The sequence below is a fragment of the Bidens hawaiensis genome, unplaced genomic scaffold (assembly GCF_021521415.1).
Source record: "Bidens hawaiensis isolate Kalapana, Puna unplaced genomic scaffold, B.hawaiensis_p1.1 tig00050865_1, whole genome shotgun sequence".
Taxonomy (NCBI): domain Eukaryota; kingdom Viridiplantae; phylum Streptophyta; class Magnoliopsida; order Asterales; family Asteraceae; genus Bidens; species Bidens hawaiensis.
Window position 1 is genome coordinate 94,450 of NW_027499131.1, and position 8,714 is coordinate 103,163.

At 35.5% G+C, this 8,714-nt stretch overlaps 1 pseudogene; it reads right to left on the reverse strand.

The window, feature by feature from the left end:
- Positions 1 to 3,277: 3,277 nt before the first annotated feature.
- On the reverse strand, positions 3,278 to 5,182 carry LOC143598815 (heat shock cognate 70 kDa protein 2 pseudogene; annotated as a pseudogene).
- Between the last annotated feature and the right edge of the window lie 3,532 nt (positions 5,183 to 8,714).

An 8,714-nucleotide genomic window follows, 5' to 3' on the forward strand; every position in this document is an offset into this window, starting at 1 on the left:
CCGTCACTGGTTCTCCTATGAGTCCCTGAGTTTCAAACAACCGTATCAGATGAATATGAAACCATTTGACACTTACAAATATAATATACTAATACAGTTGCTCCGTAAGAACTAATGTAGGTGTTGACATCAAGAAAACCAAGGCTGGTCCTGCACTAAATATATCTACTCAGCATATGACATCATAATCAGGTTTGCTACACCAATAACTTACCACACAAACATCAAAAAATATGCAAGACCTAAAATTTGTAACCTGCTGTCACCTAAATGAAACCAAAAGCTACAAAGTCTAATGCTAATTCAATTTAACAATTTTAATCCTTGACCACCTATAACAAAAAAACTATTAACCCAAGAAAGTCAAAGTTTGAATACAACAGTTAAATTCATATATCAATAAGTAAACACATAAACAATAAGAAAGTTATTAGTAGCTTGGTTTCGGTTCAGTTTTGGTTTTTGTTTGTTTCACTTCAATTGGATTTCAGTTTAATCGATCTTTAATTTCAATTTTGCTTCAGTTTTTATTTTTTGGTTTCAGTTTATTTGGTTTTTGGTTTCAATGTTTCGTTGAGATGTAGTCAGTTTTTTTTGTCAGTTTCAGGCTCAAACCAAACCAAAAGCAGTCTCAAAAACCGTTTGGTTTCAAAGCTAAAAGTGAACCCAAAAAAAAAAAAATCCTAAAATCATAAACAAAATCAGGTCAATTAACTCTAACTTTGAACTAATCCAAATTTTGCAATTGAAAATTCAAGTATGATCATGATAACATACCTCAAGCAGTATCTTGCCTTGAAAAAGTCCCCAGTCCGGGCAAGATAAAGACCATGGTTAAAATGGGTCCTAATCACCATCAATCGACAAAAAGACGATTCAAATGTAGCATACAAACCTGGGAAAATCCAGATTTTGTGATCCTAACTAAAGTGCAGATAAAGTAAAACAATAGGAAACCCAAACAACTACAAACAATATGAATCTATAATAGGAGATGAACGACAAACAATTGCAGATGAAGTAAAAACAATCGGAGACCCAAATGTTACCCGGTAGGCGGTTGGTTTGATAGACTGTTTTGCAATTATGGAGGTCGGATAGGATTTAAAGGCCCTTTAATTAGAGGTTACTGCAATAAAGAAGGGGTTTAATTGGAGATTTGGGGGTTATATGCAGATGAAACCCGATGGAGATCCATCAAAGGACGTGGGCGATGAAGGGAATTATTAAATTTGTGGAGGAGATACATATGGAAGGACGCCCTGTGATGAATGGAATTAAATTATAATGGCCTCTTACCGTATTTATTTTACGGACATCTTATAATTGGCAATTTACTATTTTGTCCACCTTATATCTTTTATATCTAATATAGATAATAAAATTTTAATATGATTTTTTAGATATAAAACTGTTGAAAATATTTTGGATAAGTGGTGGAGCACTTTTGGTATAAAATCACTATTATGGGGTTTTGCGATTCAAAAATGGGTAGCGGCGCAGCTTGTTGCCCGCTTGCCTTCTGTTTCGATGTAATCCAATAAGCTTTTATAATCTTTAAATACCCTCTAACTCTGTAAGACATACTTATTTCTTCGTTGCCAACAAGCCGACGATTCAATATAATGTACTCCATGAAAATAATCTGATTATTGTAGTGGTTTTCATATATATACCTTCGTATAAACTCATTTTGAATTGGGCCTGCGCTCTTTATTAAGTAGGGATTTTCCAAAGTAACAATAACATTATTTACTGTTGAATTAATATATATTATTTATCTATAAATAAAATATATTTAGTACGTGCTAACAGTAGATTTGCTCCTGATGCAGCCGTGAAAAAACAAGTGAGAAACAAAAGTATTCATGCAGGTCGAAGAGCATATCAAACGGGCTACTCTTTTTTGTAAAAGTCGGTTTGTATTAATAAATAACAGTTAAATTGATTATATTGTATTAATAAGCTTCTTTTCAGTTTGATTTTTTATTAGGTTAATTTGTTTGTAAATTTGTATTAGTAACCAAATCAGTTTTTTAGTTTGTTATGTTGTATTTGATTAATAAAGAAAGTGCACAAGCTGTAAGTGAACTTTATCGCTTTGTGAATAGGTTAAACCATTGGTTTATTGATTGGTTGATTTGAATTACAAGTACATACTGTTAGTTTTGTTACTTTTTACATGCTTTTATGCCCCTAGTGTAACTTGGGAGCTTAATACCAGTTTGGAATAATTTTGGTGGATTTTATGTTAATTCTGTCATGCTTTTCTTTTATTTGTCGCTGCAAAAAATCAATTTTTACTGCCCAATCAAGCATTTTGACTCGAGCTTTGACGAGCTCAATCCAAGCCTAGGCTTGTTTAAAAAAATTCTTGAGCTAATCGAGCTGATCCCGAGCTTTAAGTTTGGTATACGAGCCAAGCTCGAGCCAAGAAGCACACACTCAACTCAAGCCGAACAAGCTGAGCTCGAGCTTCAGGAGTAACCAACCTATAAATGATGTTAAAATACTTTCTTAATTACTATTTTATAGTTGCTAACGATTAAAAAAGACTCCAAATATGAAAGTGTACTCATGATCCAAGTTGCAAAACATCCCCAAATCACAAAACTGCAACCCTAAAATCACGAAAAAACTACCGATTCCGTCACAAGAGCGAAACCGATCGAGCCCCGGGTACCCGAACTTGCTTCAAAACTGTCAAACCCGGGTACCAAAACGAAGATCGCAACTGGGCTAGCTTCAAAACCATCAAACCTGGGTACCAAAATGAATGGCTTGCTTCAAAACTATAACTATAGGAATCAAGCCATTGCTGGTGAGTTTGTTGATCATTGGGTTTCTGTTGTTTTGGTTGAATTGAATGGGTTTATTAAAGGGGGAGGGGAGGATTTGAGCGGTGAGCCAGCAAAATTTCCACAAACGCTAGCAGCACTAAAACAACAAAATTCCACAAACGCTAGCAGCACCAAAACAACAGGGGTGGTGCTTCCAACAATGCTAATGGCCAGCTAGGCAGTTAGGGCAGCAAAAAACACCCACACCTTTCAGTCTAAGTTCCAACATCAAACAGCAAGCATCGAGGAGTTTGTGTCATAAAGAATAGACTACGCCCAAAAACAACTAACCACTATACCAGGCAAAATAAAACATGTCACTGACTCTGTATCTAAGCGAAACAACTGTTATGTAAAAACAAATTATGGTCGCCAGAGGTTAAAGAAAGGAGTTTGTTTTATAAAGTAAAATATTTTTTAAAATTAAGCTTTTAGAGCACAGAGAAAATAACTATGGGATATAAAAAAGAACCGAAACCAGAATTATCAGCCCAACAAAATTATCCTCAGAAAACAGGATTTCAAAACATAAATGAAGTCTTAAAACAGAAATACAAACATAACAAAATTAACAAACTTAATCAACCTCTTAAATCTTGGGGCCAGCACCTCCACCAGACGGAATATCATCATCCATGGAACCGCCTGCAGCATCTCCAGCTCCACCCTGATACATCTTTGCAATGATTGGGTTGCATACATTCTCCAACTCCTTCATCTTATCTTCAAACTCATCAGCTTCAGCAAGCTGGTTGCTATCCAACCATGACACAGCCTCATCAATGGCATCTTCAATCTTCTTCTTATCAGCCGGGTTCAACTTCTCCCCAATCTTTTCATCCTTGATCGTGTTCCTCATGTTGTATGCATAATTCTCCAATGCGTTCTTAGCATCAATCTTCTTCTTATGCTCCTCGTCTTCCGCCTTGTACTTCTCTGCCTCTTGAACCATCTTCTCAATTTCTTCCTTTGACAACCTTCCCTTGTCATTCGTAATAGTAATCTTGTTCTTTTGACCAGTGGTTTTGTCTTCTGCTGAAACGTTTAGAATACCATTGGCATCAATGTCAAAGCAGACAGTAATTTGTGGTACCCCTCTCGGTGCAGGCGGGATTCCAGAAAGCTCAAACTTGCCCAGCAAGTTGTTGTCACGAGTTCTCGTTCTTTCACCTTCATAAACTTGAATCAACACACCAGGCTGGTTATCAGAGTAGGTTGAAAACACTTGTTCTTTCTTTGTTGGGATGGTGGTGTTTCTTGGAATGAGAACCGTCATAACACCTCCAGCGGTTTCAAGACCAAGAGAAAGCGGTGTGACATCCAACAGAAGCAAATCTTGAACCTTTTCATTACCCTCACCGCTCAAGATTGCAGCTTGAACAGCAGCACCATAAGCCACAGCCTCATCAGGGTTAATACTCTTGCAGAGTTCTTTACCGTTGAAGAAATCTTGCAATAACTGTTGCACTTTGGTAAAACGAGTAGAGCCACCAACAAGAACAACATCATGGACACTGCTTTTGTCCATCTTAGCGTCTCTTAAAACACTTCTCAACCGGCTCCATACACTTCCTCAACAAGTCCATGTTCAATTCTTCAAATCTAGCACGAGTGATGGTAGAATAAAAGTCAACACCCTCATACAACGAGTCAATCTCGATGGTGGTTTGAGCGGTGGATGATAGAGTTCTTTTAGCTCTTTCACAAGAAGTTCTCAATCTTCTCAATGCTCTTGGGTTACCAGTAATATCTTTCTTGTGCTTTCTCTTAAATTCTTGAACAAAATGGTTCACCATTCTGTTATCAAAATCTTCCCCACCAAGATGAGTGTCACCAGCGGTCGATTTGACTTCAAAGATACCCTCTTCAATGGTCAAAAGAGACACATCAAAAGTACCACCACCAAGATCAAAGATCAGCACGTTCTTCTCACCAACGCTGGTCGCCTTCTTGTCAAGACCATAGGCAATAGCAGCAGCAGTTGGCTCATTGATGATACGCATAACATTAAGACCAGAAATAACACCGGCATCCTTGGTGGCTTGCCTCTGTGAGTCATTGAAGTAAGCAGGCACCGTAACAACCGCATTCTTCACCGTTGTTCCAAGAAAAGCTTCAGTAATTTCTTTCATCTTAATTAAAACCATAGATGAGATTTCCTCAGCGGAAAACTGTTTCTCTTCGCCTTTGTATGTGACAGAAATCATCGGCTTCTCTCCTGGACCAGAAGTGACCTTAAAAGGCCATAGCTTGATATCACTCTGTACAGAAGCATCGCTAAATCTTCTACCAATAAGGCGTTTTGCATCTGTTAAATGTAAGAATATGCCAAAAACATACATTAAAAAAAACCTTAAAACACTGCAAAAGTTTCTGTCAACAGATCTACATACATTCTAAATAATAATAAAACACTGTTCTTATAAACAAAATAAGCAAGGGTTTGTCATCTAGCAATTATTTAATTACATGTAGAAGTGGTGGTGTTCATTAACAACTGGCCCTCACTAAACTAACTCATGTGCTTTAAATTATATAAGACTCAATATTACACCTAGCTACACACACTGTATCTAGTTCAGATAAAACTTACAAAAGGTTTGAACAGAACAATGTACACTCTTAACATTAAAAAATCGTTCGGAATATTAGGGATTGCAGTCTGATAATTAATTTAAATCATGTAAAAGTAATGACAAATCATAAAAAATTAACTTACTAAACATAATAATCAATAAAAAAGCCACACACTACAGATCTATACTATCTCTGGTAATTAATTTAAATCATGTAAAAGTAATGACAATCATAAAAAATTAACTTACTAAACATAATAATCAATAAAAAAGCCACACACTACAGATCTATACTATCTATAACTCTATAATAAGGCTGTATAAACAAACAATAAGGTTTAAATTGCAAAGATATAAATCTAAATAGCCACAAGGTAAAAAATAAACTACCAACATCCAGATGTAAAAGACAATCAAATAACTTTGAGATCTATCAAAATAGTTTTGAAGACAATTATAGGAAGAAGATTCACGATGAAGATGCTATCATATTGCTGATGGCGGCAGTATTGTATTGGCGCAAAAAAAATCTGCAGAATGTGAGCCCATTGGAAATTTGACAACCGAAAAAATGTGAGCCCATTGGAAAAAAACCATGGGTCCGCCAATGATGCATTGTATATGCCATCACTTTTATTAAAATTTGTATGTGATATGAGTATGGATAATTAACTGTTTATGTTGTCATTTGTATGTTGAAAAAATGTTTTGTTTTTCTTTTTTAAATGATATTAGTAGCTTTCATTATGTTAACAAGATGTTTTGTTTTTCTTTTTTAAAGTGAATTTTGGCACTTTGCCATGGATGTTCGTGATCAAATACTCCGTATTATTCATGTTATGCGAGTTAGACAATTGCAAGCAGCTAGCCTAATTTGCTTATTGGTAGCTTTCATTACACGACATAGACTGTCTACCAAAAAACATGCTAATATACCTACCAGAGATGTAATTTTGCAACGACGATATGTACGAGAAGAGATGTTACACGACCTTTCAAATAGTGGTACATGTCGTGAACTTATTCATATGAGTGAGGGAGCTTATATGACATTATGCAATATCTTAAAGCATGACGGTGGTCTTCGACCTACTCAACGAATGTCCGTTGAAGAGCAAGTTGCAAAATTTTTGCATATTGTAGGTAATGACATGAAAAATAGGTTTGCCTCTTGGATATACCGCCGTTCTAGATCAACAACCAGTCGGTGCTTCCATAGAGTTTTGCGAGCGATTATATCATTAGAAAGTCATTATATTCAACAACCTAAAGGTGATATTGTCCTGAAAGAAATTCAAGAGAAAAGGAGATTTTATCCTTTTTTCAAGGATTGCATATGGGCAATCGACGGAACACATGTTCATGTCAAAGTACCAAACAAAGATGCCTCTAGATATCGTGGTCGTAAAGGATACCCAACAATAAATGTATTGGCTGCTTGTACGTTTGACTTAAAATTTACATATGTTTTAAGTGGTTGGGAGGGGACCACATCAGACTCAAGAATAATAAAGAACGCGCTTACTAGAGATGATAAACTAGTAATTCCAGTGGGTATTTCTCAAACCGAATTTAATTAATTCTTATAATATTTTAGAATAATACTAATTAATTTAATTATAGGTAAATATTGTTTAGTAGATGCGGGTTTGCCTCATACAAGTTCACTGATGACACCATATAGAGGGGTTATGTATCATTTGAAAGAGTATTCCACTCGTTCCCCTGAGAATTCAAAGGAGTTGTTCAACCTTCGCCATGCATCATTACGTAATGCAATTGAATGAGCATTTGGTGTCCTAAAAAAGAGGTTTCCTATCATTAGAAGTACAACAGAACCATTTTACTATTGTCAAACACAGTCAGACATCTTTTTGGCATGCTGTATTTTACATAACTTTTTACTAGAGGAAGATCGTGACAAAGATCTTGAAGATGAGGTCTTACATGAGGTGTTAAATGGACCAGAAGAGGAAGAACATCATAGTAAGAGAAGCATACGAGAGGGTAATACCAAAGCCGACCAATTAAGAAACTCGATTGCAAATGAAATGTGGACTAACTATTTGATGTTACAAGAAGATGAAATAGATATGTCAAATTAGTTTTAGAACAGTCCATTATAGTAGTTCGTTTTGCCATTGTATTGATGACTAGTGTTTGAAATTATTTATGTCATTTGGTATTTGCATTATTAATTATTATTACGTTTATAAATTGCAAGTTTTTAATTACTAACAATTTATTCTTGTTGTATATGTATTATTAACTATTATTACATTTGCCTATTGCAAGTCATCATGAGCAAACATGACATCAATGAAAATACCAATGAGAAGGAAAACTTGATGTGGACAGAAGCCATGGATAATGCATTCATACAATCCATGATAACGCAACAGATTAACAGATATCGGATTAATGGAAATTTTACTACACAAGCATACAAAAATATGGTTGAGGAGATGAGTACAAATCTTCAAATGACTTTTACCAAAAATCATTTGAAGCATCGTCTAAAAACGTTGAAGGGCCGGTTTTCTAGCTGGTATGATATGTTTCAGGGAACGTCATTAAGTGGGTTCTCATGGAATCCTGAAACTCAACTAATTGAAGCGGAGGATGAAGTCTGGCAAAAATTAATAGACGTAAGTGCTTTAATTGTTTACTTGAATATTTAGATTATCGTTTATAATAGTCAAAGCCAAAAGCCGCGGCATTGAAAAAGAAGAAAGTGACAAACTATCATGAAATGCTAGAACTATTTCCAAAGGATAGGGCATCCGGTGCACAAGCTCAAACTGCTAAAGAAAGAAATGCCCGGTTGCAAAACAATGATAACATTAACACATAAACAGCTACAGAGGTGGATGAATTCTTAGCTGCCAATGATGTAATTCTAGAGAGCCAATACAATCTGGAAGATGATGTTCATGTGGTAGATCTTACATCATCTCTACCTGAGCAGTCTTCAAGTGCAAAGAAATATAAGAGTAGAAAAAGAAAAGTCGAACAAGAAAATGATGGTTTAACCTCAATGATCATGAATGGTGTTAGTAACATGGCTAATGCTATTGCTGAAAGTAATAAAATTATTCAGGAGAGCAACAAAATACTTGAAAGAGTTAATCATCGCGAGTACACGAGTGATGAAACTATTAAAGAATTGGAACCGATGGGTTTGAAACCTCATGTAATACAACTGGCTTTCAACTATTTGGTGGAGAATCAAGCTAAAGCAAGATCATTATTTAGTTGTTCTCCTAATATGTGATTGATGTTGCTGAAAGGTATGCTG